Here is a 24,855-nt window from a genome sequence, read left to right on the forward strand (position 1 = left end):
TCATTTCTTATACTTGGAACTGGATTCTTTGAAATTAATTATGCAAAAAAAAAATAAGGAAAATTTATAGAAGTAAAGCATCTTGGTACTGTATGAAAACTTAAAGATCTTCTAGTCAAATGCTAACCACCGCCCTGCAAAAAAAGAGGCACCAACCTCTTATTATTAGGGCTTCCCTGGTGGTGCAGTGGTTGAGAGTCTGCCTGCCAATGCCGGGGGCACGGGTTCGTGCCCCGGTCCGGGAAGATCCTGCATGCCGTGGAGGGGCTGGACCCATGAGCCATGGCCGCTGAGCCTGCGCGTCCGGAGCCTGTGCTCTGCAAATGGAGAGGCCACAACAGTGAGGCCCGCGTACCGCAAAAAAAAAAAAAAAATTCTAAACCCAACACGTGAACGCTTTCGACACAACGTGTCACCCACCTGCTAATTAAACACTTCCAATGATCAGAAAGTCACTTTCCGGAGGCTGCCCCTATCATCAAACTGAGCTGGAGTCGGTCTCCTTGTGCCTTTCACTGGCTGATAGAAGTTTACAGCAGTTGTTATTTTAATCTGACCTGAATCCCCCCTCACACACACACACCCCGCCGCACCTCACCCCTCACCTTGTCCATGACCCAAGCACACTGAGGTAGAGTCTTTTCCAAGTATTTTTCTGGTTGAGTTGACAGTGAAGAAGCTCCTTTTCTCTCTGGTTTTCTAAGCTTGATGGATGAGAGTTCAGATCACCCGGCAGCAGTAGGAGAATATGAAGTCTGTTCCAAAAGCAGGGATCAGAGTAAGAGCGGCGAGAAGGAGAGACAGAGAAAGAGAACACCTTGGTTCCAGTGCCCTCTCTGGCTAGCCCTGCTTCTGCCTTTCCCACAATTCAGTTACGTGAGCCCTTAAACCCTCCTGTTTGCTTAACATACTGATATTTCAAGTTACCTTGCTGTCACACACAAACGTGAGACTTGGTTGAGTAACAAGTCTAATTCATCCTCTTTCAGATAGCTCTTAAAAGCCATCATTAGAGAGATCATATTTTAATTGTCCAAACTGGGGCAATTTTGAGAGTGAAATACAACACAACTTGCGATTATGCGGGAACGACAGCCATAAACTTGGACCGTTCCAGTGAACTTATCGTTAGCCATCCTACCCCTATTCTTTCCAGTCCACGCATCCCTGATTCCTTCACGCTTTGTTACAAATCCCCTTGCCACCCTGATAGGTATTCTGTGAATATCTGGCAATTTGTCAGTGTCTCTCTTAGAACGTGGAAGCCAGAATTGAATCCAGTGCTCAAGCTGTGGTTGACAAGGGCACCACATTACTTGGTTTGGAGAATACACTCCCATTGATCGCACTGATGCAAACTCAAATTGAATCTCGCTCTAGCTCTGGGTCTCTCTCTTGAGTAGCACTTTACATTGTGCCTGGCAGGTGGTTGGTGCTTAAGGACCAATGAATACATGGCTCATTTTGAGCTGGAAGTCAGCTATAATCCATTTTGCTTTTGAGGATTCAAATATGGGACCTCTTGTTTCTCTGTGTTAAAGTTCATCTTGTTACTTTCAATCTACTATATTAGTTTATATCTCACAGTATCATCATTTCTCCCGACTTCTGTTCTTCTATGAATTTAATAAGCATATCTATGTATCATTATTATTGATGTTGATATTAGCTAACAGTGCTTCTTTTATGCCAGTCATTGTTTTAAGCATTTTAAACTCAATATTCACAATAAAATTATGAAATGGATATTATGATTATTCTCATTTTACAGATGAAAAAATTGAGGTACAAAAAGATTAAGTAAACTCCTAAGGTCGCAGAGCTAGTAAGTGACAGAGACAGTATTCAAAACTAGACATCTGGCTCCAGAATCTGTGCTCTCCCACGCCTTTCTATTCTCATCAAATTCATTGATTGCTAAGACATGGAACAGAACAGGGCCAAGGAGAGAGACCATGGGTCTCTCTCTCTCATCCCACAAGAGCCTGGGTACACAGCAAGCACTCATTGTGTATTTCTTGTTCCATCAATTACTACTCTACCTAACTATATGATGATAAACATATAAAAAGAAAACGTCATACGTTTTGCTGAAGCCCAGATACACTCTTCTAGCTTAAGTGTTTTAAGTACTTGCAAAGCATCACTTTATTAATCCAATCTAGAATTCTTTCTTGGACCAATGTCAAACTCATAGTTTTTGTCCTGTATAATCAACCTCCCTTCCTTCCTTCCTCCTTCCCTCTCTCCCTCCCTCCCCTCTTCTTTCCTCCTTCCCACCCTACCTTCCTTCCTTCCCTACTACATCCCTCCTTCCCTTCCTCCCCTCTTTCCTTTTTTTCTACTCTCTCTCTTTTTCTCTCATCCTCTTTCTTTTTCTCTCCCTCCTTTCTCTTCCTTACTTTCTCTCTTAAAGAGAATTGTATTTGCCTGACTCTAGTCTACTCTCCCCTGCTCCATGATTTCTTAAAGATCATAACATTTCCCTAGAAGTTCTCTCCTAGCCCAACTCTAATTTCCTTGGACAGAAATTTGAATTTATTTACAGATGCTACATAATCTATAGCTTCCTCACCTGAAAAATTACAGTGCCCATCAAAAACTGCAAACCAACCAATGACCTGGACTAATTTAAAAGTCCTTCTTCTTTTGGTGAACATAATTTCACTTTGACAAATTTGTATCTCAACCTGGCCATTGTAAGAACAAGTCAAAACACAATGCAATGATACTGACCAATATGACGGGCACACAGAAAATGTACAGTGGTTACAAGGTTAATGGTTTCAAAGATAACAAGACAATTATTTGAATAACTCCAAATTTAAATATAAAAAGTGAGAAATAAGTGTAAAACACTCTGAGAAATACCTGATGCTATGGTCATCCTAGATCCAAGTCCTTTTGGAGGAAGAGTATAGCAAAGTCATTTATGGAGGAGTAGCCATGGAAATTAGTTTACACAGACACAGAGCCTCAAATTGATTTGGACAATCCTGAAAGAGTTAAAAAGAACCAATATATAAATAAAAATGAAAAACATCACTCTTGACCAGCCTGTCTATTGGATGCCCAACACCCTGCCATGGGGAAGGACAGAGCAAAGTGACAAATATCGCCAGCTCGGAGAGGAGTCTTTTCACCTCTCCTCAAGGCTGAATAGAAGGAATTTAATTTGCCTGCTTGGCTCTTATGCAATGCCAGGTAACCGTAGAATAAAGAGGGCTTTGAGGGAGAAAGCCAGACTTCCCAAACACACTGCTGCAATCATATCCTCCTCTTGTCAGATGCCTGCAGACACAGCGACCAACGTGTCCGAGACTGCTTACTGCTATCACTCAGATGCATAAGGCTCTGTCTCCCATAGAGAAGGATGGGAGATATAAAGGCTCCAACCTCTCTCCTTGTGAAAACTCCACAGTGAAATTCCATCAGACAGAAGCCAGTTCTCTGCTGAGTGAATTGAGCCTTTTATCAGTCAGATTTGTATACATTATAGAAAGAGCCAAAGAAGGGAGTCACTGTACACCTCGAATATTTTTAGTTCCCCAGGATTAGTTGCTATTGGGCTTAATGTGAGGGGAAGAAAAGAAAAAAACCAACTTCAGTCTTCTGTGTATATTGGTGGCTTTTTGAGGTCTCTAAGTTTGGCTGGGCTTGCCTGCTTCCTTTTCAGATATACTCTGGTAGCACAAAGAGCATGCTATCTGTTTCATGTTCCAAATTTGACCCCGATTTCATTTTCATTTATTTTTCAAATAATTTACTGATGAGAGCGTGTGAGTGTGTGTGTGTGTGTTTGTGTGTGTGTGAATACATGCATGTGCACAAACTTACATTGACCTGATTTCAGTGTTGAGACTCATTCTGTTTACCAAAACAGCACAATAAAGGCATTTCAGTTGGCAGAATCAGCTGGGAAACTTTTGCAAGTCCCTCACTTTCTTCATTGACTTTAGTTATTGCTGAAGCAATTCCCTTGGGAAAAGAAACATGAAAACAAGCCAATCCATAAAATATGTGGATGCAGAGATAGAGCTAGTATTGATGTCACTAGATTTATAATAATAATTTTAAAAAAACGACTTTTTAAACTTGGTCTCTTGCAGAGTTTGGGGAATAGGAATAATCCTTCTACCGTGGTATTCACTCCTATAATTATTTTAAATGTCACTCTTACTACTTCCCCTACAACCTCCTTTCAATCATTCAACAAGTATTTATTGAGCACCTATTATGTGGCGGGCATGTACTGGGTGCTGAGGATATGACAGTGAATAAGACAGGCACGGTTCCCACCCTCCTAGCCTAGAGGATTTTCAATTAAAGAGATGATACAAGAGTCGTTACCATAAAATCCCTCAATCTAAGTTGTAGACACTAAAACTAGGGCACAATGCCATGTCTCTGGGGAAAGGAGAGGTGGTAAGGGGATAAATATCCTCCAAATAGAGTAATCTGTTCAGGAAGACATTTCTAGAAGCACTGTCTATATTGCTCTCAGAGCCTGTGTGTAGAAGAGGAAGTCTTTCTTCCACCCTCCTTTCGTTCTTCCCTAAGAGGAGGTGATATTAACAGATGAATCTGATTCCAAAATTGAGGTTGGTTTACATGTACTCCTAATCCACCTTGTATACTCTCTTCCAGTTTTTATTTTGATGCTGCTGTACCAATAAACTTCATCACAGTCTACTTCTTTGAGGTACATTTTCAGGGTACTAAAGTGAACATCCAATCTCTTTAGACCTAAATGGCTTTATGGGCATACAATCTGTTCACTCACACAGGGCTCCAAGCTCAAAAAGGTCCTGGGCTTTGTTTAACTTTCTACTGTTGCTGTCTTGAAATTCTTGATACTTTTTGGACAAGGGATCCTACGTTGTCATTTTGCACTGACCTTGCAAATTATGTAGCCAGTTCTGTTTTTAGAATTAGTAGGCAACTGGTGGAAAGATTTGGACATGGTGTGGGTGGGTGGGTGGGTGGAGAGACTGCTGGGGTGCTAATTCTAAGCTCTTACCCCCCCCACCACTTAAGTTTACTAGAGACCCAAATTTTGGAGATGATGGCACTGGATAGTCAGTCATAGATGCTCAAGAAATAATTCATTAAGCAATTACTTTTCTAGTATTTATTTATTCAACAAAAATTTACTGAGCAAAAGTCTTGAAGATGGACCAAATAAAGCTTAAAGGTATACCTCATTAATTGCATTTGAGCTCTTTGGCAGTATTACTCTAAAGGAGCAATGGAGAATACCTTACACATGATTATTAAATTATGTCTAACAATTTTATGTAGAAGGCAATGTATTAAATATTAAACTTGGAATCAGAAAACCTGGTTTCCTATGCAGGATTTTTGTCTTATATGATCTTGTCTGGCTACTTAAGCATTTGGGGTCTCTTTTATTTTTTCTATTAAAAAAAGATAATAATACTACACTGCTGCTTGTTGAAAGGATTAAACAATATAGGTTAAAGTGCCTCTCAGAGTCTGTCTCTCAGAGTCTCTGTCTCTCAGACAGTCTCTGTCTCTCAGAGTCTCTCAGAGCCATATAGTAGGCACTCAATAAGTCATTGTGTTGGTTTGATGTACTTATAGGCCTTTCCTTAGAGATAGAAATAGAATTGCACTGTCTGAATCCACTGAGGAAAAAAGTGAGGTATTATTAACATATTAGAGGTTAAAAGATCATAATTTCTTGAATAAAAAGATTATAATTGTACTTAAAATATTTTATCTCTCCTTTATTCTTCTTCTCAACACTAACCAACATTACTACCATTGGATTCTTCTCTTTATTACTACAACAGGATTCTTTCATTTAAATAGCACTTAAATTCTCTATACATCCAAAGATAGAAATTCTGACACAAATTTCACTCACATTCCAGGAATTTTGTTTCTGTGGTGTGTGTATGTGCACAGCCATGCACAATTAATGAGAGTTTTCAAAGTAGAATCAAGTGAACTCGGCACCACCAGTTCCCCCAAATTACTACCATCGCTCTTTCTAGAACTCAACCAGTTAAGAATTTGGGGTTTCATCTCACGCTCTTCTCAGTTCGGTGCAAATCATTCCTACATCAGAAAACAAATAATCATTATTTGCTTTAACCAGTGTCCTATTAGCCAACCCAGAACATAGATTTTTTTACTTTTTTAATTTAAAAAGCAAAATTCAATCCATTAAATTGGATTTGGTATAATTCTAAGAGGGAACGCTATCATTATATTCAATTCCCTAGTTACTTTCCTTCTGACTTTGAAATGTATACATGAGGGTATCACTGTTTGGATGAGTAACAGAAAATAAGATCTCTGTCAGATATCACAGATGACTCCTGGTTCATGGAAAGCATTAATGATAGTCTCAAGGGAAAGGGCAGTTTCAGCAACTCCAAAGTAATAGTCATGGTTATCCAAGAGCTTCTATTCAGTGTTGCTGAGAGCACATTTGATCATAACTATAGACCATAGTGACTGCTCATGAAGTAAATTTCATAAATTGTAGAAGTTCTTTAAATATTTATTATAAAATATTTGGAAGGATTTTACGGAAGGTGAAGCTGAGGTTTAGAGAATTTGAGCAACTTGCCCAGAGTTACATTTGGACCTAGAAGAACCAAGCCTAAAACCCAAGTGTGTCAGACAACAAAAGTGGTGCTCTTAACTCAGAGTATTATCACCCTGCCTCCCATTTTGCCATTTACCATCCGGCTCTATATCCCTGTTGACTTTCCTTCCCTAGAACTGAGAACGTAGGTAAGTGAGCTCACCTGCAAGGTTTACCACAGGCAGAAGAGCACCTGGACTGAAACTAGTTACCTAAATATTATATTCTCAACCTTGATGTTCAGATGAGATGTTTTCTAGACATCCCGACCCCTAGACCTAGCCCCATGCTGTAGTATATCACTAAAAACCGCTTACTGCACGTGCATACACGTGCAAGCGCTATCTCCTAATTTTCTTCTTAGAAATGAGAATAAGCTTTAGTTTAGACAATAAATACTTCCAAGGTACAGAAACTTTTAAACATGTAGCCTCATCTTGCTATTTAAACAAATCAGTAATTTAGGAGTAAAAGTCAATAATCATCATGGAACTATCTTTGAAAATCAATTTATATTTTTCACATTCTATACTTCTAAATAAACCATTTGTAGTCAGGTTTGGCAAACATTCTTATACTCAATTTCATTCGAAGCACGTGTTCCACGTGTGAAGGATTCTTAGTTTGTATGTTGATGTCAGCCAAGTTAAAACCTCCTTTGCCATCTGAATTACGTGAGAGCTTTCAAATCTAATGTGGAGTTTGCACCTTGCAGAAGGGAAAGACATTTTAATAAGCCTTATTGTATCCACTGAAGGAAAATGAAATGAAATTTGCAGAGATATTTACTTTTTAACAAGGCTGGTGAGAAAGCTATATAGAAAGATAGATAGAACACCAAAAAGAGAACTCACTTGGATTTTGCCTTTTTTTCTCATATCTTGTTTTTCTCTCACCTCCTTTTCTCTGTCACCTTCTGCCCAGGCTGAAAGATATAAAGTCCTTTTGTATTTTTTCATGCCCATTCCCACAGCTTTTGCTTCTTTCTAGGAAGTAAAAAGAGGTCAAGACAGAAGACAGCAGAACACACTGGTTACTATGCCACACACACCAGAAAATGCCCAAGAAAACATTCAAGGCTCTATCCAAATTCCCACTGAAAGAGAGAAGAGGGTCAGTCCTGTGGTTATTTAAACTGGGCATCTCTGAATCAAAATAACTTCCTAACCCTTTTACTAGCTTATGCTATCTCACCCCTTTCAAAAATCTACAAAATTAGTTTCCTGGATTCAGTAGGTCACTTCGTTTAAGCTTCTGTTCAAATGTCACACCTCAGGGTGGCCTTTGCAAAACACACTACCCTTGATCCCATTTTCTTAATAACAATGATCACTACCTGACATTTTACAATATGTTTCCTGATCATTTATTTGTTGTTTACTTCTCCTTCTGGAATGTAGGCATTGTGAGGGTAGATTTCTCTAACTGACCACCATACGTCCAACGCCTGGAACAGTACCCACGCGTGATAGGAACTCACTAAATATTTGCTGAATTAATTAAGTACCTGTGAAAACAAGCTGGACCGTATGGAGCTGGCAGAAGTATACTGACACGTTAGTTTCTGATGTCATTTCTTCTCACATAATTCCGCCTGAAGGAAACCTTTCCAGGAAGGCAATCTCGAGTCCAAGTTTCTTCCACGTCTTTCTTCTGTTCTCTGTGTAGTCAGCCCAAAGGATATTTGAGTTCAATTTGCAGAGAAATGCTATAGATAGAAATGATAATGTCCCCTCAACTTAAAAGAGCTGAGCATGTTTTGAAAGCGTTTTATGAACTGGAAACCTTTCTATGAGGTATTTCACTACAGCCCCATAAAGCCTGACACCCTGCTGGAATTTCATCCTGTTAAATTTGGCAGTGTTTCCTTCCTCATGTAATGAGTTCATGTTTTCATTTAAGTTCATACCCAGATACAAATCAGTGTCACTGCCACAGGCAACGATTCACAGAATTCCCAAGTACTTGGGGCTGAGGGACTCAGGGTTTAGAAGCACAAATGCCAAATTCTCCTCTTCACATGGGGGCTCTGTGGCATTTACTGTCTTCTACCCACCTCGGTGCCAGGTCCCGGGGAGGCCATTGGCTAAGTGGGCTTCTGGCTTCTATCTCAATGCAAGCTAGTCCTCTAAAGCCTCTCTGGATTTCCTGTGGTGATCCCTCTTTGCATCCCTCTGAGAAAGAAACAATAATCACGATTTTTTTTTCCCCAGGAGGAGAGTTCAAGAGCACAAGTGGTTTTAGTCAGGGATTCAATAAACACTTTGGCAGGAATGAGGAAAGCAGTGTACAAAAGACCTAGTTTTTCTTCCAGTTCTAGTTTAAGGTGGATATTTTCATGTGAGGCAAATTGGGCATTGTCAATACGATGAGGGACAACCTCTGTCCTTGGCTGATACACTAGGTAACTAAAATCTAATCCCTAGTTAAAGGCTATTTCTTCAAGTGCCATTATCGATAAATGACTGTTATTGCAACAAAGATGGTAACAATGACAGGGAAAGCACCCAGTGTATGAAAGTTCTGTCCTGCCAGTGGGGAATTTGTCCCGATTTGCATTGACTTCATGACTTCCTGCAGGCAAACACCTGGAGACTCTTTCCTAGAGGTACTGCTGAGCACAGGACAGTGCCATCAGGGTGTCTTCACCACTTAGAGGGGTGGGATAGGGAGGGTGGGAGGGACATGCAAGAGGCAGGGGAGAGGAGGATATATGTATATGTATAGCTGTTTCACTCTGTTATACAGCAGAAACTAGCACACTACCGTAAAGCAATTATACTCCAATAAAGATGTTAAAAAAAAAAAAAAGCAATACAGCCAGCTCTCCCCTTTCCCAAGCCGAGTTCTCAGACCGCTAGGAGCTGATTTGGAGGAGACAAGGTTGAAAAATAAAAGGATAGTTAGAAGAAAGTTTAAAAAAGAATCCATTTGTCTTCTTTGTGTTCAAGAGAGCAAGCTAATTTATACACTCACATTCATATTTTACTAGTTTTTTTGCCCAGCACTAAATTTGTAACTCTGAACTTTCCTTATCACAGGATTGAAGCTGTACTATTAGGAACCCCAAATTTCAATACTGATAATCCCATCACTGTTCTTGATTCCAGGAGAGGCAGACACAGAGCCCACCCTGAGCCAAGGGTTGACATCCCTCTCTGAGCTCTGTCCTTGGGACCCCTCCAGTAGATAGATGGCTGCATTGTGGCTTGGGCCATATTTTCTTTGTCTGCACCATTTATTTAGATGCCTAGTGATGACTGACAAAACTTGCTCTATAAAACAACAGTTATTTTTCTACTCTCCCTTTAGGGAATTCTTATAAATTCGAATTTGGCTTCACTACCTAGAGATCAATATGCCACAATTCTTGTCTAAAACTGCATGCTTTCCAGATTGTCCCATAACAAGCTAAAATATATACACATATATTCCTTTTAATCTGACAGCTTTGTATCAATGTGATTCATTTATTAATCAATTAATGTGTTCATTCAACAATTATTTTATTGAACACCTACTAATTCCAGGCATTGCACTAGAAGCTGGACACCGCGACAAAGCATAAATAATACAAGTTCTTTGGTATGGATTAAAAATCTGGGGCTAATATGGGAAATAATCAGTCGTTAAAGTAAACTGGACATAATGCAGGAGAAAATATATGAAAAAGCCACTGCAGACCCTAAGGCATGTGGTTTAAGGCATATTCTCTATGTTACAGATTCTATTTTGCTTATTCAAATAGTTCTTGGAATTTTGAAGGGTTACATTTAAGTTGTCCTATCTCAACCCAACATTCAGGTAGTGGGCCCGTTTTTTAAAACTGTGTTTTATCAGGAGTTTTGATCTGGTGTGACATCAGTGTGCCTGTCACAAGAAACTCTTTTAAGTCCAAGGAGATAAACTATTGTCTCCATTAACAAGGTCACACCTACAGAGACACTGGGTTTTCCCTTGGGGCATTGGAAGGTGTTAAGTTCACAACCCACAACCTGGGGCTTCAGTTGAACAAACTGAATAGTGGATTCAGACAGCTGCAGAAATGGAAAAGAACCCATCACCCTGTGGAGAGCCACGACACCACAGAATTTTCTCCTGCAACCTTCCAGACTGTTCAGATAGGCACTCAGTGATTTCAAGAAAGAATATGAGAGGGAAGAGGGAAGACTGGGATAGATCTTAGCATGAGCTGTGAGGGGAACCACGCCAAGGGAGGGAACGGCTGATGCCCAGTTGTCAGTAGAAAAGGAGGGTGACGCTCTTACAGAGCTAGAAGAGGTCAATAAATCACTACCCTTATCTTGTGAACAGAGCCTGTGACTTCAAAAATTAGCTCATTTATTCTGCACAATTAAATTTATTGAAGTGTGACAGAAAAGTTTAGCAGCCAGTGGAGCATAAAGCCGCCAACAGCCGAGGCGAGCATCTGAGTGAATGACACAATTAGTTGATTTTCATTTTATTTATCAATATAATTATTGAATTGTATTTATCCTTTTTCACAGATTTCTACAATTATTACCGCTTGGGCCTCTAGAGAAAGAATTAGTCCAAATTTTCAGTTGAAGTTAATGTGATTATGGAGCTGCTAATAAAAGGAAAGTTCTCTAAAGTGCTACACAATCTTGTATTCAATGTCACTCCCATCATCGGGCTTAGAAATTCAGTCCCCTTTCATGAGAATGTGGTAAATTGAATTTAAATTTGTGAATGTGACAGATTCCCTAGGTGAGTACTGAACTGGGGATGGCCAGTGCCCGCCCTCAGGAGAGGGACTTTAAAGCAGCTAGAGATCTGTCTTGTATTGAAAATTGGAGATTACAACACATTTTTTTTTTTTTTTTGGTTTTGAAAATGATGAAAAAAGGAATCCTGGAATTATTTTCAGCCTTAATGAGGTTTGAGAAAGAAAGAAGACTAGATGGGAATGCTTGCTTTTTTATCTTCCCCTTTTCACTACCTGGCATTCCGCCGTATCCCTGAGAAAGCCTGTCACAAAGATAGAACAAATAAAAGTAAGACAGTATTCATATTCCAGAGGGAGATGGAGAGCGGCCTGCCACACAGTTTCTGGGAGACTAGTTTATCCCCCTGAAGCAGCAGCATCTGAATGCACCAGCTGTCTGGGTCTGAATAGTCTTCTCCCCATGAATCAAAAGACTTATAGGCGCCGATGTACACACTTCCTGCAAGGTCTGAAAAATGACCCATTTCCCACAGGGAACTCAATCTCATTCATCACCCACAGGTCTCTCAGTTAAATATTTTTTATCTTCGGCATCTGAGAGATGCTTAGTTTCTCCGTTAAGGTGGAGTGGAGGTAACTCAGGTTCAACTTTTAATACACCCAACCAGGTACACAGTTCCAAAGAAATCTATTAAAGCAGTTATCTTTAGGCTTAGAATCTGTAAGGATGTGGGATCTCGTTACAATGAAGATTCCCAAATTCCTCCAAGAGAGGAATTTGTTACTCATTTTTAAATGAATAAGAGACTCCTTTGGCCATGGCCTTGGAATCAACTTCAAGAAGTCTTGAAAGTGTAAAGTAAATCATGTACTTGAATAGTGGCGGCTCCTCCAAAGAGCAGCAGTCCTGTTCTCCATAAAACTTGGGGAACTACTGACTCGCAGGTGAAGGTGAGAACACCAAATTTTGACCCCGATATGGGCACCTAACATGCAAGCTAAAGCAAGATTATCACTGCCACATTTTCATGTATTACCATTTATCCAGTTATTATTAATATTTGATAATACTCAGAGTTAAGAGCTAACATTTACTGTGTCCATTATGACTTAAAATAACTCTGTATTCCTCTTTTTCTTCCACTCTCGTATTTAATCTAACAGCAAGACCGGTCTACCCTGCATCCAAAATATATCTCAAAACCATCTACTTCTTTCCATATCCATTAGTTTAAGTCCTTAATTCCTCACCTGGGAGGTCAGAGTAGCTGCAGCAAAATGGGTGGGAGGCAGCTGGAGGTTCAAATCTGTGCGATAGCCAAGGACCAGGTCAAGTAGGGCCTTGTAAGCCTTCAACTTTGGATTTTATTCTAAATATGATGGGAAGTCACTCAAGTGTTGAGATGTCATGATCATCAAGATCTGACTCACCCTTTTAAAAGATTCATTCTGACAGCTCAATGGAATATAAGCTGTAAGAATGTATATAAAAATAAGTCCACTGTGAGATTAAATTCTGAAGTCACAGGACAGGATTTTAGAAAGGTACCCTAGCCCATTGTTAATTGCAAAATAAACATATATCCAAAGGGAGTGAGGAAGAGGTCTTCTTCTTTTGCAATTCTTTTGCAATTCATGGGCTACTTCTGACATGATTCTACCTAATCTTTATGCTATAATAATGCAATTTTTGATACATACTTTGAATTATATTTCCAATGATCACAAAGGTTTAGTTATCTTTTCTCTCCCTGTATTTTTTGAGAGAGTCTAGCAATGAGCTGCATAGTTAGGTAAGATGGAATAACCACATAATTTGTGGGAGGATATTAAGTTAACCCCACAGAGTTTGTGGTAGACATCTATCATTCATAAACTTCTATCATCCTAGGCTACCAAGGCAGAAGTTTTTATTAGTGTCAGGCCACTCACTTTCCAACCCATCCATTTTTTAAAAAACTGAGGGAGCTGGGAGAGGAAAGAGGAGCATAGACTATTCACAGGTCATTGGAGGAAGGCTCGACTCTCTTCTGTGATGACTGGACCTCGTCATAAGAGTACAGGGGCTAAAATTACACACAGATGGAATAAATGGGCCTCTCTTAAATAAAAATAGAGAAGATCAAATATTTCACTTCAAGTTAAAAGAGCAGAAGAAGACAATGGAGTTTACAATTCTATTTTGTAGTGACCCAGTTGTACCGATGACCCGGGGCTACATGTCAATTTACATGTGTGCACAAATTTCAAACACAGTTTTCAAGCTGTACATGGACAAGTTAAATAAACCCTAACAGTCCTATTTTGAATGTAGCATTTCCCTGAAATTTTTGCTTCTGTGGCAGATACTTTAGACCTTGAGATTGTTCTTGGTTAGGTTCCAATTCAAACTCTATTTAATAATACACAACACCAAATGTATATGTTGAAATATCCAAGAAATTGCCATTTTCTTTTGAGTTGGATTTCCTGGAAATCTCTCATGGATTTTAATGCATGTGCTATAAATGCACCAGCTTTTGCATATTGTTAGGACAATTGCTTAAGCCCTGGGCTGCTATCTTTCTCCAAAGGATAGGTTATGGCCATATATATTAAGACACAACTCTTTTTAACCTTCTTAGATTCCATCAGTGCTGGATTTTAATAAAACACCACACCATGGGGTGCAGTATCAGCTTCTAGAGAAGTGGTGGAAGGCCCAGATGACACAGCCTAGAAGACAGAGTTAGCTCCTCATGGGGTAGAACCTGGCCAGTTGGAAATGGAAGATAGGAGAGAGCCAGACAAATAAGTTTCCCCCTTCTTTTTGTGAGTTATTCTGGGGTGAAGTTTCTTTGCATAAACCTTCTAGAATATCCCCATGTACAAAATTAATGATTCTACTAAGTAATCTGCTATGGCTTGTTATAAAGTGATAATACATTGCTTCCATTTCACCTTGCTTTCCTTATCTTTTGCTCTCGCCTTCACTGCCCTGGACATGTACCGCCAAGGAAAGTGTTAGCATCAGTTCCTTGTCTCAGGATCTGTCTTTTAGAGAACTCAAGCTAAGACACAAAGTCTTCTATAGATGTGGAGGAGGAAGGGAGCCCAACCAGCTTGCCGCAGCCATTAGGATCCTTAGCCCCGAGTGAGCATCAGAGTGACTCATTTATTAATAGTGCAGTCCCTCTCACTACCTCCTCTGCTCAAGCCAACCCGAGACCTACTCGGTTTCTAAAGGTGGAGCACTCACAGATTGAAAAATCTCCTCCAATAATTCTGATGTGATCATAGGTTGCCTTCAGTCTAGAGAACCAATACTACTCAGACCTCTGAAAAATTAAGGAAAATAGGAATGGGGACTAAGGAGTCCAGGAGATTGTTACATTCTTTCCGCACTAGAACCAGTCAGCTAGACAGGCTTTAAAAGTTTAGACTGAAATGCAAATATACCTAAGAGAACAACATATACCCTTAACAGAGTAATATACCATGTCAAAAATGTAATAAAACTAAAAAGTTAATTAATCTCATTTGCCTTTCTGACTAGAGAAACCCAGAGAAGTGGCTTCCTAAATATGACCTACATGCTTAGTAACAGACTTGAAACTAGAGCCTGACTCACTATTTTTCAGGCTAAGTTCCCACTCTACTCCCCACTAGGATGACAAGTCTGGGATAAGAGATGGGTTGCCATAAAAGCTTGAGTTGAAGAAGGAGTAAGGTCAGAATGGAGAAAACTGGCAGCAAAATGGAGGATGAGACCCTTCCAAAGCTACACTTTTCTTATGTCATCTTTGGGTCTGGAGTTGGCTTGAATGTCACATCTCCTTAGTAGAGCCAGGTGACCGCCACACTCCTGGGCTTAATTTGACCTCTGACGCACAAGTTGTAGACCTCTCATAAGGAGAGAAAGACTGAATAACAGCAAACATTTATTTTTATCTCACTATCTACGGGACCAAGAAGAAGAAATTTGGGTAACTTTTATGTGTCTAGGTTTCTTCTTTTGTGAGCTGTAGAGCAAAAACTGGAACTTTGATATAATAGATTTCACTAAGAACAAAATCTGGCATTAGATAGATTCATTCACCTTGGAGATTAAGATGAAATATTTTTCACAGAGTTCATCGTATTAGCAAGACTCCATTAGAATATATAGCTATCTATTTGAGGGTATTAAAAAAGTAAGGGTTAATGAGAATCCAAGAAATAGCTTGAGCATCAGGAAACAAAATGGAATTACTATACATAATGCGATTGCATGCCTACTACGCCATATCTACTGTTCTGCACACTTCATATGCTTTCGATCATTTAATCACTGATACAATCCTATGATGAAGGTATTATTATCCTAATTTGGTAGATGAAGAATAAAGGTAGGTTGGGTAGTTAAGAAGTTAAGGAGTTGGATTTAGAATTCAGCTCCAACTCCAAAGTCCATTTTCTTCCTTTTATACTGTAAGGACTATGGGGTTATTTTAAATGTGAGATACATTTTTTTAAATTTTAATTTTAATTTTTTGGCCGCACTGCACAGCATGCTGGATCTTAGTTCCCCAACCAGGGATTGAACCCACGCCCCCTGCAGTGGAAGCGCAGAGTCCTAACCAGTGGGCCGCCAGGGAAGTCCAAATGTGAGATAAATTTTGACAACTTAAGTTACATATAAAATGGTATAATTAAGTAAATTCCTTAATTTAGAGATCTGGAAAAAGAGGTTTGTTTTTTGTTTTTCTTTGGTTTTGTTTGGTTTTGATTTTTTCAGACTACCACATAGATGGTAGATTTGCTCCTCATGTAGGAAAAAAAATAACTGGGGATGCATTCAGTCTTCTTAAAGTCATTTTCAGTTGCTTTTCCTGGCCAACTATAATACACAACCATAAATGGCTGTTATCCTTGTCCCACTAAAACTAGCTTTGTTTGAGTCTTGTCATGAAAAAGCCATTAGACATGAATTAGGCAAAGTAAGTAGAACACAGATCACTTAAAAATGAAGAGACTTCTTCCTCCACCAAGAAGCTGTGCAACAGATGTGACATGGTCACCAGTTCCAAAGCACATCAATCACAGAGCAGTTATTAGAGAGTAGTCTGAAGCACATGTTCCATTATTAATCGGTGTTTAGGGGAAGAGCTTTCTCTACGCTCAGTCCCACTCTCTTCTCTACGGCATCAATTACAATGAACTATCACCTCCCCTTAGTAGTTCTCCCCACTGTTGTTACAATATCCTGGCTTTCTTATCAGTGGACTGTCTTCCAATATCTTTTACCCAAACAAAATATACCAAAAGATACAAAAATAAATTGTTTTGTGTGTTTTAGTCAAATTTTACTGCTAATAATATAACAACTAAAACTTACTGAGCACTTAAGTGTGAACAGGCACATTACATACATTTCCTTCTTCAAATTGCTCAGTAATCTATGCATCTGCCATACATAACTTTTCTTTCTCTTCCCCTCCCTCCATTCAGTTCTCCTTCCCTCTCTTCCTCCTTCTTCCTTTTCTCTTAAAAATGTTGAAACTGAGCCCCACCAAGTTAATTTGTCTGTATTTGATGACACATGCACATGTAGGAATCATGCCTGCCTGATTTCTACCCCAGCTCCTTGTCACTATAAGAGAACATCCAAAGGGGGCTGGGTAGAATACATACGGCTGTGTTCAAAGAAAACAGATTCATTTGGCTACTTGGAGGGTGATGGTGGTGGTAATTCTGTATTCTATGTTCCAGAAATAATTGACCTGACTTTAGTTTTCTTGAGGATTTGGGTAAGACAGTCAGGTTCTCTCTTTTTCTCACAAAATAAAACTAAAACATAAAGCAACAGAAAATTAAAACTTTTAAAAATCTGCAACCAAATGGATTAAGTGACCTAAAAGGTTGGAAGCACTTTAGTGTCTGGGGTGTCATTACTCTCTCTCTGTTTGGCTTGCATCCCCTGTCTGGCACCTTGAGATAAACATATATGATAGAAGTAAGTCCTTCTATTTCCATGGGGTAAAACTCTGTCACTATAAGAATCTGTTACCAGTTAGAGCTCTGCATTCTCCTTGAAGACAGTTTAGGGACTTCTGATATTCACTCAGAGCCCCAGGAAGGAAGCTCAAAACAAGAGACCTCATGAAGGATTGGGAATGAAAACTAATATATACGAGAGTATTAGTCTAATTTCAGCCCAGGCAGAAGGGAGGGAGGGAAGGAAGGAAGGAAGGAAGGGAGGGAGGGAGGGAGGGAGGGAGGGAGGAAGGAAGGAAGGAAGGGAGGGAGGGAGGGAGGGAGGGAGGAAGGCGGGAAGGAGGAAGGAAGAATCAAAAAGAAAAAATGTTTTTGATAGGTTTTCTGTAGCTAGATCTACACAAACAAAGCAAGGTAAAGAGCTGAAATTAACTAGGTGAGTAAATAAGAAGATAAGACTGTAACAGATCCAGAGAGCTCTGCAATATCCGCTATCACGTTAGTATGGCTCAGAATATATATGACTGCTTTGGTCTAAAAAGCAGTGGAAGAGGAGTGGTTAGAGTTGGGGAGTGTGGCTGGGAGGAGTTAAGGTGCAAATACCAATGGGGAGGGGAGGTAGAGAAAGAGAAAGCATGGAGAAAAAAAAATCAAACAAACAGGGGCTGAGTAGGGAGAAAGCCCACAAGGAGAGTAAAAACTACTCAAACTAAGAAATCCTTTCTTATAAGCTTAGCAATACTTTGAATCTCCTAAGTAGCTGTAGTGACAACTTCTTCATTATTGTTGGTATAAGACTTCATGGATCATAAACTCTCTAAGACCATCATCTAGGTCTCATCTATCTCTTCAAGTTCTTCTCCAAAAATTATAACTAAGTTATTTATTTAATGATGATCAATGTGTTGCTATGATCTAAGGATATGACTTGGTATCCCAAAGTATTAAACTTAATACAAATTTCTCTGTGGCATTAATAAGGAAAATATCACATCAAGTCTATATATATATTTTTAAATTAATTAATTTATTACTTTATTTATTTTTGTGGTACGCGGGCCTCTCACTGTTGTGGCCTCTCCCGCTGTGGAGCACAGGCTCCGGACGCACAGGCTCAGCGGCCATGGCCCACGGGCCCAGCCGCTCCACGGCACGCGGGATCCTCCTGGACCGGGGCACGAACCCGCGTCCCCTGCATCGGCAGGTGGACTCCCAACCACTGCGACACCAGGGAAGCCCTAATTAATTTTATTTATTTATTTTTGGCTGCATTGGGTCTTCGTTGCTGTGTGTGAACTTTACACCTTTACATTTTCTCAGACAATCTATAACTATCAATAACATTCTCACTTATTTAGAATTAGGTAGGAAAGTTTTGTTGTCTGTTGTCTCAGAATAACAAATCTATAACTTTAAATATGAAATCCCAAATCATCCAAATGCATACATTATTGAAAATCTGGTCATGCTAACATTATATTTTTGCATGTTCTGTGTGCCTATTATATGAAACAGAGTAAAATAGGCACCAAATCTAAAAGAATACTTAATGAAAAGAAAATAAATTTAAAATTTGACAGGTACTTTATTATCAGTGTATAATACATGACAAAATTAAAATTCTTACCAAGGCCTACTCACTGTGAAAATCTAAATTTATTGTAATTGTTTAAGCAACTGCTTTTAACCCAAATGGACAGGGCCTTAGTTTCATTTTCATGCTTACTATAAATGTGTCCATCTCTTTGTAACCAGTGATAAATGCTACTGACTTGATTGTGTGACATATCATTTGAAATAAGAATAATGTCCTATACTTGCGTATACTTTTCTCTTTACAAAACACTTTTAAACATTTTTCTAATTCTTACACCTATGAGTTAAATTGCTTTACACTAAATTGCTTTGCCCATATTACAGAAAATAAAACTAACGGTTAGAGTTACAAAGTGACTTGCCAAGGGTCACAAAGGTAGTAAGTAGTAGATCAAGATTACAACCCTCTTTACCTGAGTCTCAGCCCAAGCAGCATCCTATCCTCTACAGAAGAGCTAGCTCCTTCCAGGTACTAAAAATGTACATAGATACTGATTCTTACCTTCGAGAATCTGTGAACCCAGCTGGCTCACAGAACTATTTAATCTAGACCAAGTCACCTGATCTTTCTCTTTCTGTTATCTCTTCTGTACCTGCCTTCATTTAAAGGTAAATAATAGTATCCAGGAAATAGAACCAGGAAATGGTTCACAACCCTTCAAGCAAATTGGCCTGTGAAAAGAATTAGTTCATATGTACTACATTAGAAGCATAGCAATTGGATTTATGCCTTATACTTTTCAGCCAACAATGGATTAAAAATGGCTGTTCCCTTTCCAAAACTTCCAACCTTAAAACAAGGGATATTCTTCTGCTTCAAAGTTACCTTTCGGAGATTTTTCTCTGAACAGATAAATAAATATAAAGTTGAATTTGAGCTTTTGCATGATTCTTTGAACTGTTTTCCTTGAAAGGTCAATTTTTTTTTTTACATGTAACATAACCAAATGAGGAAAAATATCAAGATTTAAAATTGGCACAAGGTTACTAGACCTCCAGAAACGTTTTTACTTAACAAATTTCTCAGTTAAAACATTATTTCCTGAAGATTACAAAATGCTTCTTTGCCTTAGAAAAGCTTAATATAAATCTGTACTTTTACCTCTTTCCAGACAATGCAAAGTCCTAAAAACATTTTAATTCCATTTAGCCCCCTCCCATCTTGTATGCTATTATTATTATGTATTTTAATTCTACATATTGTAAAATTCCATAAGACATTGTTATTATCTCATATAATCAATACCAATTTAGATTTAGCTGCATATTTACCCTTTATGTTGCTCTCCATACCTGTTTATTTATTTATATTTATTGGTATGTATTTATTTTAATTTTCTAATTTTATTGTGATAAGACATTTAACATGAAATCTATTCTCTAAACAAATTTTAACTGTTGACTATGGATAACTGTTGACTATCTGTACAGCAGATCTCCAAAGCTTATTCGTCTTACTTAAATGAAACTTTATGCCTATTGATTAATAACTCTCCATTTCCACCCCTCCCCTCACCCCCAGACCCTAGTAACCACCATTCCAGTGTTTGACTTTATGAATCTATGTTAGAAATATGTGTATGGCTTTAGGAGAAAAAAAAAAACCTCTAAAATCAAGGCATTCTTCTCTGGTTTTCATTCTTCTCCCTGGTTTTGACTCTTATTCCTCACTACCTTGTTAGTTTTCTAACGCATCAGTAAAATATATTCTATACTTTGTCCAGGTTTTCTAGTTGGTCTGAGAAAATGAGTTAGTCATAATTTCCTAATCCATCAAAAATGAAGATGGATTCTGTATTGTTTTAAGAGAAAAATAAACCAATAGTAATGATGTGTCTATGGTGCATGGGAACTTTACATTTGTAGCTAAAAAGGAATTGAGAAATAATCACTTAATTTAACTCTCTTGTTTTACAGGTGACCAAAATAAGATAGCTGGTTAGTCAATCAAAGATAGTTGAAGTATCTCTTTCCCAGTCCAGTAATTTTCTCCCTTTATATGAAAAATAATAGATAACTAGAAACAAAAATGATTGACACTCTATTCACCCCTTTCCTCAGTATCAGGGAAATGGATATACTATTGTATAATTATATTGTATGTAATAGAATAAGATATAAGGGAAGAGATAGTGACCTCAATGCAGTATTAAGGTTCCAGCCATTTACTTAAATCAGATAGAGAGCCAACTATCTATGTTTTTTCTTAAAGATCTCTAGGAAAGGAGATTCACCTAGGTATCTAGATTCATTATTTGAGAAGAAACAGGAAACATTATCTTAAATTCAATATAACCACTACTGTTGTAGCCATTTCTAATTTTTCTGCTCTCTTTGGAAAAGGAAACGCGTGTTTTTTTTCTTCCACTGAATGATATCTCAAACACATGAAAACTATTTTTAGGCCAGCTCACTGGAAACTTTGCTTTAGAACAATGGATTTTAAATCCTTTATACACTTCGTTCTTTATACTGTATTTCTGTGTCAAGACTTGACAAAGTATGCTCTTTTTCATTGTCATCACTGTTTGCTGAAATGTCTTTTTAGAGCCTCCACGTATGACCACACATGCTGCCAACTGAACAACTCCAGGGGGTCCCATTTACATAACCTATGTTGTTTTATAGACAAATCTGTGGCTTATGACCCTTCGAGTTACACACAGTTGTGGTTCTGTGGCCCTTCAAGTGAGTTTCTCTTTTTGTTTTCTAAAATAAATTGCTTAAGTAGTCCCATTAATTTGAGTCCAGACATCCTTCTTCCAACCCACTCTCCATAAGACTGCCAGAATGAGTTTCCTGAAATGTGTATGTACAACCAGAAAGACTAGAGTGGGCCCCAAGCTCTCTACATGTCCTTCCCAGAATGTGTAAATGCACGTGTAAGGGACGTGAGGAAGCTCAGCAACAAGTAACAGCAAGAGAAGAATAGTAAACTTCCTTACATTTAAGTGTAACCCAACCCACATACCTTTACATTGGTTAAAGGTGGAAGCTTTACCGACTAAAAGCATTTAAGCACAACCTCTGACCAATTATTAATGGACACTATTATACAGACCCTAGAAAGCTACACTTAACTATAAAAACAATGATTAAAAAAAAAAAACTGAGCGGAGACATCAGTGGCTGTACTCTGTGATGCGACAGATTCCACAAATTATTCCAAGCAAGTCATAAAACAAGGAAACAAATAAGCAAGCAAAAAAAAAAAAAAAAAAGCCAAAGATGGACTGTGTATCTCTCTGTTTCTATATAAAAGAACACCAAGTTTCTACTACTTCCACTCCATTCGATGACTGTTATTCTCTATTTGGAATTAGCGAGTAGCAGGTACAAGTTTTGGGATTAGGGGCACGGGAGGGACTTTTGGAGTACGCTAAAGCTAATAACAAAACTAAAGGGAAAGCTACATTAACAATTTACATATATATGTAATATACATTTTAAATATATATATTTCAGGAAAAGGCCTCTTTGTTATTGTAATTTCAGAACAGCAGCAAAGACTCTAGAGCCCAGGATTTCAAGCACTTCCCTGCTGGGTTAGTGACTTAATTTATTTCTTTAATTTGTTATAACCCACAAAAAAAACGATATTATTTGGAGACCACAGTAGCCTGAGTTCTGCATGTATTATTTGCTGTAGGAGATTAATGAGATAGCAGAGGCAATTTCTAATGGAGTCCCTTGGTTTTCATCTCCCGCCTACCCACCCCCGCCTTCAAACCCAGTTGCCAGTTCAGCATTATGAATCTACTAAGTGTTTTTGGCATGTCTGGTGGGGAAAGGGAGAGATGGTATAAACTGCAGGCTAAAAATATAAAAAACCCTTTCCTCCCTACCCTCCCTCTGCATCTGTTAGCTGCAATGCAATAACTGACTCTCTCATCTTACATAAGACATGTATGTTCACATTTAGCTCGAAATCTTCAGTCTTCCAAGACTTGTAATCTGGGGGTTTTGGACATTTCTAGGGTCTGATTCGAGTCCCATCTTTCTGTAGAATACCTAAACCACCAGATTATGAAAGTCACCATTATTGCCCTTTCTTGATTATGTTACCTTTTGTATATTACAGTATTTCTGGTATTAAGACATACTTTTTAATCATAATACCTGAAAGAAAAGTAAAAGGTAATTCAAAGCATGGACATAAGAGTTTTGTGTTTTATTTACGAGTGTTTGAGGGGAAAGTTAAAGATAAGTCTGCTGCTGCTGAGCTACAGGACTCCCTATTTCCACTACAGAGAATAGCCCTGTGGATTCCCCACTGGCTAATAGCACTACTAACTCTGTAGAATAAGTGACAGTCAGGTGATAAGAGCCAAGAGAATTTTTTGACAAAAGCAGTATTTCTCATAACAGCTGCGGAAAGGCTGCTACAAAAGAAAATTTAGGGATTCAAAACTTTCTCTGACTCTCATTGCAAATTTAAATGGTTACTGTGGCATAATGTAAAATGGGCCCTAGAAATGTTCCTTGGTTGGAAAAATGTTTACTACATGATACTCAGTGAAAAAGAGAAAAATACGAAACTGAATGGTATGAACTCAAATTTGGAAAAGAGCAGAAACAAAGACAAAGTAAAACAATGTGTGTGTATGTGTGTGTGTTTGAAAAGAGAATAAAAGTAATTAGACCAAAATATTCGTAATGAGTATTAAGATTATCTATGGTTAGTTTTAATACTAATGTTTTAAAAAACATCTTTTTTGTATTTACCAGAAAATACAAAATACATATTTAAACACATTTTAAGTAGGGAAAAAAAAAAACTTCTAAGGAATTTAAGGCTTAACTGGGTTAACATATTAACACTGCACCTTCTACATTTGCAACATCTTTCTATGAATCATTTTCTTGTCCACCAAAGTTTTCATCTAGCTTTTCAGAGGTTGAGAAATGAAGGCACTAATAATTCAAATGATCCGTCAATTATCACTTAAGTGTATCAGAGTTAAGATTAATGAAAACTTTTGAATGCTTATTAAGGACAAAGTATCAGAGTTGGAAACCAAAGTTTCTGGGAGAGTAAAGGACTGACTATGCCATTATGAAAACATAGGTTAGAAAGGAGTGTTTCATGGTAAAAACAAAATTTAAAAGAGACCATAATCTGGGAGAAAATAAGCAGGGTAAATTAAATATCCACAGCTCTCACATTAGAGGCTGGGTCTCTGAGGATCGATCGACTCTCTGTTCCTCCTGGAACATGATCCACAATATATATTTTTTAACCAAGAGAAAACCTAAAACATGTACTCCGTGAGTAATAATTATTACTAATATTATTGTTTGCATACCATGTATCAAATATTCAGAAAACCTGTGATATGGTATTTTATAATATTATCATATTTATTTCTCCCCAAATACCCTATTTTTGTCATAAGATGAAATTATGGTTTAGAGATTAGCCTACCTATTCGATGTCACATAACTAAAAAGTATGTAATTCACACTTGAACCCAAGTCTGCCTGACCTTAGGGCCTATGCTTTTTCCAACATTCTATACCATCTTACATAGTATAATGGGAACACAGTACACTGTTGAAAAAGCTGGTTGCACTAAGGTAAAGCTAGACTTCCTTTTAGGGAGAGAAATTTACCCTTGGATAGGAAGCCACTTTAATGGGTATGTTTGGTGAGGAAGGTTAAATTAGTTAGGATATGACAATAGTAATTCAGTGATTTAAGGATAGAGAAATTTATTTCTTGCTCACGTGATCTAGGATGTATCCGTTCAGAGCATGGCTCTCTTCCACTTGATTATTCATGAACCCAGGCTAAGGTCATCTCTTGCATCTGCAAAATGTGGCTTCTGATATAGTTCTTGTTGTAGCCATTCCTACCCTTGGGAAGAAGGAAAAGGCACAGAGGAGGACACACATATGAGTATCTCTAGGTCACGCTTGGAAGAGGCACCTGTCAATTCCACCCACCTTCCACTGGGGAGAACTCAGTTATGTGCCCATACCTCTAGAAAGAGGA

General features: G+C 38.3%; 2 long non-coding RNA genes across 3 annotated transcripts; both read right to left on the bottom strand.

Moving 5' to 3' along the window:
- Positions 1-291: 291 nt before the first annotated feature.
- On the bottom strand, positions 292-2,992 carry LOC114908084. The gene is made up of 4 exons (XR_003796849.1): positions 2,872-2,992; positions 606-755; positions 421-519; positions 292-317 (listed from the first exon to the last, which is right to left on the bottom strand). It is a non-coding gene; the product is annotated as an uncharacterized LOC114908084 (long non-coding RNA).
- An 851-nt stretch (positions 2,993-3,843) lies between these two features.
- On the bottom strand, positions 3,844-24,720 carry LOC114908081. 2 transcript variants are annotated; one of them, XR_003796845.1, is made up of 5 exons: positions 24,588-24,720; positions 8,127-8,327; positions 7,474-7,605; positions 5,891-6,084; positions 3,844-3,978 (listed from the first exon to the last, which is right to left on the bottom strand). It is a non-coding gene; the product is annotated as an uncharacterized LOC114908081 (long non-coding RNA). The 2 variants fall into 2 exon arrangements; XR_003796846.1 differs by lacking the exon at positions 24,588-24,720 and adding an exon at positions 8,676-8,796 and having other exon boundaries at positions 8,127-8,279.
- Positions 24,721-24,855: the final 135 nt, after the last annotated feature.

This window comes from Monodon monoceros, unplaced genomic scaffold, assembly GCF_005190385.1.
Source record: "Monodon monoceros isolate NGI ecotype Baffin Bay Population unplaced genomic scaffold, NGI_Narwhal_1 Super_Scaffold_3, whole genome shotgun sequence".
Taxonomy (NCBI): Eukaryota; Metazoa; Chordata; class Mammalia; order Artiodactyla; family Monodontidae; genus Monodon; species Monodon monoceros.